The 10,406-nt window shown below is 46.1% G+C and overlaps 1 protein-coding gene across 2 annotated transcripts in view; it reads right to left on the reverse strand.

The window, feature by feature from the left end:
• SEPHS1 (selenophosphate synthetase 1) overlaps positions 1-10,158 on the reverse strand; it is an 89,412-nt gene extending 79,254 nt beyond the window's left edge. The window contains exon 1 of one of the 2 annotated variants that reach the window (XM_040343411.1): positions 10,067-10,158. The gene's annotated coding sequence lies outside the window, so the exon portion shown is untranslated. The other variant, XM_040343410.1, reaches the window with a different exon arrangement.
• Between the last annotated feature and the right edge of the window lie 248 nt (positions 10,159-10,406).

A 10,406-nucleotide genomic window follows, 5' to 3' on the forward strand; every position in this document is an offset into this window, starting at 1 on the left:
CAGGTAACAGGAGTGCAAACAAATTGCACTCCTGTGACCCATAGAAGAAGCCCAGACAAACAAGCTCAGGCTGGACTTCTCCTTTAACTTTTGTGTATCAAGGCATTCTTTGACTGTATGAGGTGGAGAGGCAGAGAGATGATGTATGTCGCAATCTCCATGTCATCCACTCAGAGAACACTTTGCATTCTTGGAGAAAAATGCAAGGTGTTCTGTAAATGGCACCTATGCCGAGCGAGCGACCTCACGTTCACTATGCAACAGGGCAGCAGCTCAGCAAGACATGGGAAGACCGTGACGATTATTATAGTATCGGTTACTACTACAGCGATTCTCTGCCATCACAGGGGTCCAGCAGGTATGGCATATGCATACTAACATCAGTCCAACCTGGCGTTGGGCTTTAACATATTAAAGGTTTGTTATTTTTATCATCAAACATGTTATACTTACCCGCTCTGTGCAGCGGTTTTGCATGGAGCAGCCCCAAACCTCTTCTCGGTTTCACCACCAGCGCTCCTGGCCCCTCCCTCCTACTTAGTTCCCCATAGTAAGCAGATTGCTATGGGGGCACCCAAACAGGCTCGTTCCTGGGCGGCTGCACCATAGGTCCATTTGACCATGGAGCACGGCTTAGCCCCTCCCTCGCTCTCTCATTGGCTTGCAAGCTTTGATGGCTCCCGCTACTGTCTAAGCCAACGAGGAGGGAAAGACCCGGGAGAGCCAAAGCTCTCATGCACATTGCCAGACCAAGATGGGGCTTGGGCTGCTGCATATAGAAGGCTTTGTTTACCTTTATGTATAGCATTGTTAGGATCCACGTATGCTGGGCTTAAAAAAAAAAAAATGTTGTACTCACCGTAAAATCCTTTTCTCTGTCATCCATGGACAGACACAGCCTTCACAAGTTTTGACATATGGGTTATATTCCTGTTCATAGGAGAGTACTAGAACATAACCCATATGTCAAGACTTGTGAAGGCCGTGTCCGTCCATGGACGATAAGAGAAATGGAAGTACTTTGGCAGGACAAAAAAGCTCATAGAACGATTTTGTATGGGACCCGGACCTTTATGCAGGTAAAGGACCTGGCCAGTTTTTGCGATTCGGCACTGCTTCGCTTTAACTGACAATTGCGCGGTCGTGCGACGTGGCTCCCAAACAAAATTGGCGTCCTTTTTTCCCCACAAATAGAGCTTTTTTGCGCTATAAACAAAAATAAAGCAACAATTTTGAAAAAAATAATTGTTACTGCAACATTATGGCGGACACATCGAAAATGTTGACACATTTTTGGGACCATTGTCATTATCACAGCAAAAAATGCTATAAAAATGCATTGTTTACTGTGAAAATTACAATTGCAGTTAGGAAGTTAACCACTAGGGGAAGCTGTGTTTACACACAGCTCTCCCCGTTCTTCAGCTTCGGGGACCGATCGCGGGACTCCGGCGGCGATCGGGTCCACGGGTCTCGCGGCCGTGGTCACGGAGCACTTAAAGAGGACGTACAGGTATGTGCTTGCCCAGCCGTGCCATTCTGCCGACATATATCTGCAGGAGGCGGTCCTTAAGTGGTTAAGAAGAGAAATGTTTTTTTGCCAGTAAACAGCTGATCACAGATCAGAGTTAAAAAGGCCAATCACAGCTGCCAAAATTTCTTAACAGAAACTAAATTGCATTTTACAATTTTCTTGTACAATTTTTCTTTAGATTTACCAAAAACATATAATAAGCGGAGGTCAGACCTAAACACTTTCAATTTGTATGCATTCATGCATGCCCTTGTACTATATAGTTGAAGGTAAATCTAAAGAAAATTACAATTGTATAATGTATGGCCAGCGGAAAGCTTTTTATTTTTTTCTCCCAAAATTTGTAGTCTTTTTCCATTTCTTTAGCAAAAAATATTAAACCCAGTGGTGAATAAATAGCACAAAGAAATGTCTTAAAACAATGATAACACATTTCAGATGGGTACAGTGTTGCATGACTGCACAATTGTCATTCAAAGACCAACAGCACTGAAAGCTGAAAATTAGTCTGGGCAGGAAGGGGGGGGGGGGTAAGAGAGTTCCTCCAGAGGTTGCCAGGGGTTCCTTGAGCTGTGACTGATGAACCACATATTTGATAATGCCCTACAGAGTTCAAGGTTCAACACCACTTAGCAAAGCTGCTTGCCGACCAGCCGACGCAGTTATACGGCGGCAGGTCGGCTCTGCTGGGTGAGATCACGTAGCTATACGTCATCTCTCCCAGCAGGCAATAGGGGCGCACGCGCGCCCCCTGCTCGTCCCTGATCCTGGGCGCTTGCCTGGCTCCATGCACCCGCGATTGCTCGTTACAGAGCGAGAACCAGGAGCTGTGTGTGTAAACACACAGCTCCCGGTCCTGTCAGGGGAGAAATGCCTGACCGTCTGTTCATATAATGTATGACCAGCGATCAGTCATTTCCCCTAGTCAGTCCACCCCCCCCCCCCCTTCAGTTAGAACACACCCAGGGAACATACTTAACCCCTTCCTTGGCCCCTAGTGTTAACCCCTTCCCTGCCAGTGGCATTTTTATAGTAATCAATGCATTTTTATAGCACTGATCGCTATAAAAATGCCAATGGTCCCAAAAATTGGGCAAAAGTGTCCGCCATAATGTCGCAGTACCGAAAAAAAAAAAAAAAACGCTGATCGCCGCCATTACTAGTAAAACTAAAATAATAAGAAAAATGCCATAAAAACTATCCCTTATTTTGTAAACGCTATAACTTTTGCGAAAACCAATCAATAAACGCTTATTGCTATTTTTTTAATGAAAAATATGTAGAAGAATACGTATGGGCCTAAACTGAGGAAAAACACTTTTTTTATATATATTTTTGGGGGACATAATAGCAAAAAATATTCATTTTTTTCAAAATTGTCGCTCTATTTTTGTTTATAGCGCAAAAACTAAAAACCACAGAGGTGATCAAAATACCACCAAAAGAAATCTCTATTTGTGGGGAAAAAATGATGCCAATTTTGTTTGGGAGCCACGTCGCATGACCGCACAATTGTCAGTTAAAGCGACGCAGTGCCGAATCGCAAAAAGTGGCCTGGTCTTTGACCAGCAATATGGTCCGGGGGTTAAGTGGTTAAAGGGCGGCATTCTGAGCACCATTTTAAAGGACAAGTCTTCCTATTGACTTTGAGCATTGTTACTATTGTTACTATTGAGCCCCGATTAATTGGTTTTAGTAAGGGTTCCTTGGGACATAAAACATTTTTTTTGGGTTCCTCTAGGGTTAAAAGGTTGAGAAAGCCTCGTACACATGATCGGATTTTCTGACGGGAATTGTGTGATGACAGGCCGTTGTTGGAAAATCTGACCGTTTGTATGCTCCATCGGACAATTGTTGTCGAATTTTCCGCAGACAAATGTTGGATAGCATGCTGTAAATTTTGCCGACAACAATTGTGTGTTGTCAGATTTTCTGATCATGTGTATACAAGTCTGTCAGAGAAAAGTCCTAAGTATAAACACGCATGCTCGGAAGCAATGCTCACCAAACAAAATATTAGAAGGTGCCCAAAGGGTGGCACTAAAGAGCTGAAAAAATGGCGTAGTGTCGCATTTGATGACTGACAATTCTTTGCCGTTTGTATGCAAGACAAGTTTTTGGCCAACGCCCTTCGGACAAAAGTCCTACGCTTAGTCCGCTGAAAATCCGATCGTGTGTACCGGGCTTAAATGTCCTAATGTGCATAGACAAATAGGATAACAGATAGCTGCTTTTACAGCAAAACACAAGCAGCATTTTTTTAAGCCCAGTGTGCATGGACCCCAAGCCTAAATTCACATCGATGTGATTTGGCATGCGATTTGACATGTCAAATCAGAGGCAATGGCATCGTCCAAATCGGTGCAACACCACACCGATTCCCAAAAGTAGTTTCTGTACTACATTTGGCGACTCTGGGGTGTGATTTGTATAGACATCTGTGCAGAAACCCTCACAGATGTCTCTGAAATCGCCCCCGAAGTCGAAACTAACTTGTGGGATTGAAATTGTGCGAGTTCAGCGGAACGCACACAATATCAATCCCGCTGTCAGTGTGAACCTAAGTTTAAACTTGCTTCAAGCCAGAACACAAGTAGCGAATCCAAATGATGCCAGGCAACCAGCACTTTCAGAAATATAGGTCAGCAATGACACCTCCATATTTGCTCAGGTCAGATTTATTTTAATCCTATCAACATTTGTAAATGCTATAGAAATAAAACTTTACATAAAAGCAGCAAACTTTGGCCAAAAAAAAATTAATCTATTTTCCTTTGTGTATCATCAGTATAGGTTTTGTTTTCAATGACATGAAGGTATGCAGCAAAAATAATAATAAAAAGGAAACACAATACCAGCTTAGACCCTCCCAATTTTTCCTACAATTAGAAACACATTGGTGGAAAAATCTATTCAAAGAGAAGAAAAAAGAAAGAAGGAGGTGTGTGCAGATACTGCTGAGAGAACGCTGCTCATATGAAGGCTGCCGGAATCAGGAACACCTTAAATTTCAGACGCTGCCTTTAATGCAGCAAAGCACAGACAGGCCTTCATTGTGTGCCAGAGCCGGGATTTGTATTACCTGCAGAAACCGCGCACACACGGCCAGGACTGCTGCAACGAACACAACTATTAAACAGCATACAACAGACACTAACAGCCTTGATCACACGATTCCCACAGCAATAAGTACATGTAAAAGTAGCCCAAAGTTGAATCATTAGCACGGATGTAGAGATTTTCTCCCAGCAAGAAAGCAGTACATGCGTGCAAGATATTAAATATTCTCACCAGGATAAATTCATATTTTAAACAAAAAACGCATTCTTCGCACAATACAATAAAGAGCCTATAACCAACAAATAACCAGGTTATAACCACAAGTACATTTCTAGCTCCAAACTAGAACACAACAATGCACATTTTAAGGAGGTTAAACATAACTAAAACACGTCTAAACCATAAACACTAGCAAGATAAAACGACTTCCTCCTGTCACTGGTGACCTTTTCATAACCCCAAATAATCAGGTTATGTGAGGTCAGACAACCATCCGGGAGAATATTACCCTGACACAAGTCACCTAGGTCATGGTTGAGCTTTTTTCCTCTCCATTTCAATGCGAATTATAAAACAATAAAAAATTCTCATACAAATCAAAAATCTGCAAGTTTGGCACCCCAATTCTGGAACTCAGCACCACCTCTTCTGTTTTCAATGCAAAACAATTCTCCGCCAGCATTACACCACGTAAGGCTCATTCACACATCAGGTATGTATTGTTACATTACAAGGCACTGCTTACTTTTTTATTTACTTTATTGAAGGGTCACAAAATGAGATTCCATTTAATCCTTGCACCACAACGCTGCAGTGCAGCAAATGTTGTAGAGAAATGCAGCGGGGTGTTATGCTTCAGCCGTCAACACAAGAGGAATCCCAACATTGTCTATGAGGTCTATTCCCAACTAGGCAACATACATGACCTGGAAAGAGGTGCAGGGGATTCTTTTGGTGAAACATGGTGCGTTTTTGAGGCCAGACGCTTTGGTTGCATTATTTGCAGTGGGGCAAAGCCGACTGTGAGACAATGGGGGTTATTTACTAAATGCAAATCCACTGTGCACTTGGAAGTGCAGTCGCTGGAGATCTGAGGAGATCTGAAAATTAGGGAAATCTCTGCTGATTTTTATCATTTAATCACGTGCAAGCAAAAATGCTGTTTTTTTTTTTTTTTCTTGCATGTCCCCCTCAGATCTACAGTGACTGCACTTCCAATGGATTTGCCTTTAGTAAATAACCCCCAATATTCCCAGGGGCACAGGGGTTGTAAAGATACAATTTTTTCCCCTAAATAGCTTCCTTTACATTAGTGCAGTCCTCCTTCACTTACCTCATCCTTCCATTTTGCTTTTAAATGTCCTTATTTCTTCTGATAAATCCTCACTTCCTGTTCTTCTGTCTGTAACTCCACACAATAATGCAAGGCTTTCTCCCTGGTGTGGAGTGTCGTGCTCACACCCTCCCTTGGACTACAGAGTCAGGAAGCTCCCTACGTTGCAGATAAAGGAGCCATGTGTTAGTGGACATCCTGACTCTCCTGTAGTCCAAGGGAGGGGGCGAGCACGACACTCCACACCAGGGAGAAAGCCTTGCATTACTGTGTGGAGTTACAGACAGAAGAACAGGAAGTGAGGATTTCTCAGAAGAAATAAGGACATTTAAAAGCAAAATCGAAGGATGAGGTAAGTGAAGGAGGACTGCACTAAGGTAAAGGAAGCTATTTAGGAAAAAAAAAATTGTACCTTTACAACCCCTGTAAAGCGGAGTTCCGACAATTGTTTTTTTCTTTAAAGTCAGCAGCTGCCGACTTTTAAAATAAGGACTTACCTGTCCAGGGCGTGCGCGATGTCGGCACCCAAAGCTGATCTGGCTCTCGGTTGGAGGCGCCACCATCTTCGGTAAGGGAATCAAGAAGTAAAGCCTTGTGGCTTCACAGCCAGGTTCCCTACTGCGCATTTGCGAGTCGCGCTGCGCGTCCATACTGGTCCCTACTGTCTTCTGGGACCTGTGTGTCTCCCAGAAGACAGCGGGGGGGCGGAGGAGGGGCCAGACGTGGATACTGCAGCCATCTATGCCCGGAAGTGTGAGCAAATACCTCCCTCCCACAGAGCTGATTATTCTGTGATTCGCCACAGCCAAAGTCGTCTGTCCTGGAGCCAATTTTAAGTCGCGCTGACGTTGCTTTGGAAAGGTATGGTTTTATTTTTTGCAGGTAAAACATGAAACCAATCTGATAACAGACCTCCACTGTCAGACTACAGATAATGTATTGGATATATAGATCTCCAATTACTATAATTTAGGACTCCCATTTCCCTCCAGTTTCCAGAAATCAGCCTGGATTCTGCTTTCTTTATTACACAAAAAAATATTTCCCAGCCAACTTCATACATACAAGTTAATTATTGTAAATTCCTCTAAACAATAATAAGCGTTATTGTCAATGTATAAAAACAATGACGACGTTATGAGATTTCATTCAATGACAATACAGTATTATTATTATAACTTACTTTAGATAAAGATAAATATTTGATAAAGAAGGCAGAAATAATTGGCCCTGTACTCAGTGACGAAAATCACATTTGTATTTAATATCACATTACTTAAATCTCACACAACCATGAGAACGTTAACGTCATTTTGAAAAATAATTTCCAGTATTTTTACTCTGCAGCTTTCAGTAAAAGAAGATCTAGTGATCCTGCCATGAAAGTCCATTGTTCCTGTCATTGGGTGACAGCACTGTGTTCCAGCATTGTCAGCCTGTCATACACTCTCCAATGCCCCTGTCCTAGGCAGCCACATGCACCAATCATTAAAAAGCATAAAACAAAAACAAAAAAAGTTGGAACGTTTCTACAGAGGACGCTGACGATCAGCGACATTACGATACAAAAGACTAAGACAAAAAAAGCTATTTTATAATTAAAAATGACTCATTCACCCCATAGATTTACATGCACTTTGTAAAGAGTATCTAAGGTAATAAAGCAATGCAGTCATGAAGGGCAATAGAAGTACAAACACTGCAATGGTTACAGGAGCGGAAAATCCCCCTGTGCTGCACATATACATGTCCTGTGCCGAGTGTGTGCTCCTAGAGAGCTAGAAGAATTGGGGAGGAGACATTTTCCTACTTATTTACACACTGTACAGATGCTGGGGGCCCTTCCTGCACTATGGCTCTAGGGGTGAAGGGTCAATCTGACTGGCCCCCTATACAGATGTTTAGGGGCCCCTCCAGCATGATAACTCTATGTATGCAGGGTCCATCTTATGTCTGGTGGCCCCTCCTGCACTGTGGCTCTATGGGAGGTCCCTCTAACATGTGGAACCCCCCATGTGTCTCTATAGGGTCCATCTGATGTCTTGGGGGCCCCTTCTGCACTATGGTTTCAGGCATGGTCCCTTTGAAGTTTGGGGACCTCTGTTGAACTATGACACTATGCAGGGTCTGATGTTTGGGGGGGCCTCCTGCAATGTGTCTCTAACCAGGGTACATCTGGCAATATTTGTCTATGCAGGGTCTATATGATGACTGGGGGGGGCCCTCCTGCACTATGGTTTCATGCAGGTTTCCTCTGAAGTCTGGGGACCGCTGCTGCACTGTGTCTATGCAGAGTCTGATATTTGGGGCCCCTCCTGCACTATGGTTTCATGCAGGGTCCCCTCTTGCACTACGCTACGTCTATATGCAGGGTCTGATATTTGGGGCCCCTCCTGCACTATGGTATTATACAGGGTCCCTCAGATGTCTAGGGGCCCCCTCTTGCACTAGGTCTCTATGCAGGGTCGGATCTATGGGACTACACCTGCACTATGGTTTCATGCAGGGCCCCTTTGATGTCTGGTTTTATACAGGGTCCCCTCTGATGCCTGGGGGCCCCCTCTTGCACTAGGTCTCTATGCAGGGTCCAATATATGGGACCCCACCTGCACTATGGTTTCATGCAGGGCCCCTCTTGCACTAGATCTCTACACACAGTCCGATATATGGGGCCACTCTGATGACTGGGGGCCCCTCTTGCACTAGGTCTCTACTCAGGGTTCGATATATGCGGCCCCTCTTCCACTAGGTCTCTATGCAGGGTCTGTATGGGGGCCCCCTTCTGCACTATGGTTTCATGCAAGGTCCCTCTGATGTCTGGAGGCCCCTCCTGCACTGGGTCACTATGCAGGGTCTCGTATATGGGGCCCCTCTTGCACTAGGTCACTATGCAGGGTCTCATATGGGGCCCCTCTTGCACTAGGTCACTATGCAGGGTCTCGTATATAGGGGGCCCCTCTTGCACTAGGTCACTATGCAGGGTCTCATATATGGGGCCCCTCTTGCACTAGGTTACTATGCAGGGTCTGATGTATGGGGCCCCTCTTGCACTAGGTCACTATGCAGGGTCTCATATATGGGGCCCCTCTTGCACTAGGTCACTATGCAGGGTCTCATATATGGGGCCCCTCTTGAACTAGGTCACTATGCAGGGTCTCATATATGGGGCCCCTCTTGCACTAGGTCACTATGCAGGGTGCCTCTGATGACTGGGGGCCCCTCTTGCACTAGGTCACTATGCAGGGTCTGATGTATGGGGCCCCTCTTGCACTAGGTCACTATGCAGGGTCTCGTATATGGGGCCCCTCTTGCACTAGGTCACTATGCAGGGTCTGATGTATGGGGGCCCTCTTGCACTAGGTCACTATGCAGGGTCTCGTATATGGGGCCCCTCTTGCACTAGGTCACTATGCAGGGTCTGATGTATGGGGGCCCTCTTGCACTAGGTCACTATGCAGGGTCTCGTATATGGGGCCCCTCTTGCACTAGGTCACTATGCAGGGTGCCTCTGATGACTGGGGGTCCCTCTTGCACTAGGTCACTATGCAGGGTCTGATGTATGGGGCCCCTCTTGCACTAGGTCACTATGCAGGGTCTGATGTATGGGGCCCCTCCTGCACAAGCTCCGACATATGGAGCCCCTCCTGCCCCCGGGTGTCAGCACACATGTGTTGGTCCGTGCAGAGGAGTGAGGCCGGTGGGTTGAATGTTCCGGCCCGGGGCCCCTCTCTCCTCGGGCTGCCTCTATTGATTGTACAGAGTGGGGCCCAGGCCCCGGACCGCTCACTCCTCCCCATCCGCCTTAAAGGCGCAGGGTGGCTCCTCCAGTGTCCCCGGCCAGGCCCGGCCCGTCACTCAGGCCCTCGGTACAGGCCAGCCATGAAAAAAGATGTCGGCAGTCCGACTGCTATTAACCCCGCCGCTGCCAATCCCCCCTGCCCTTAAGGCGGCACGGCCTTCATTCCCCCCCTCCTCCACCCAAGTAAGCCCGCCGCCCAGACACACACCGGATCAGGGGAAGGGGTGACGCGGCTCTACTCACCGGATCTATATTCTTAGTTAACGGTTCCCCTTTAAGCGGCGGTGGCGGACGCCCTCCCCTGTGATTCCTCCGCTCCTCCTCCCTCCCTCTCACTTACCGGCTCTCCATCCGCCTCCCTCCGCAGGTCCCCGCACACCCACAATGCACCGCGCTCAGCACACACGCACACCCTCACTTCTACTTTATGATCAGTCAGTCAGTGTGTCCGCTCATACCGACAACACCGGCCTCTCTTTGTGTGTCAGGTCCCCGGACATGGACGCCCCCCCCCCCCCCAAATCTTATTGGGATGGGGAGTTATTGTTCATGGAAGAACCGAGTACTACATACATGTCTTCATATATAATAAACTATAACTATGGACAGTGTGTACACAATTACCACACAAACACAGCAAACTGCCTCTAATAAAGTGCAACTTCACCCATTTCATCCAG

Source organism: Rana temporaria, chromosome 3 (genome assembly GCF_905171775.1).
Source record: "Rana temporaria chromosome 3, aRanTem1.1, whole genome shotgun sequence".
NCBI classification, from domain to species: Eukaryota; Metazoa; Chordata; class Amphibia; order Anura; family Ranidae; genus Rana; species Rana temporaria.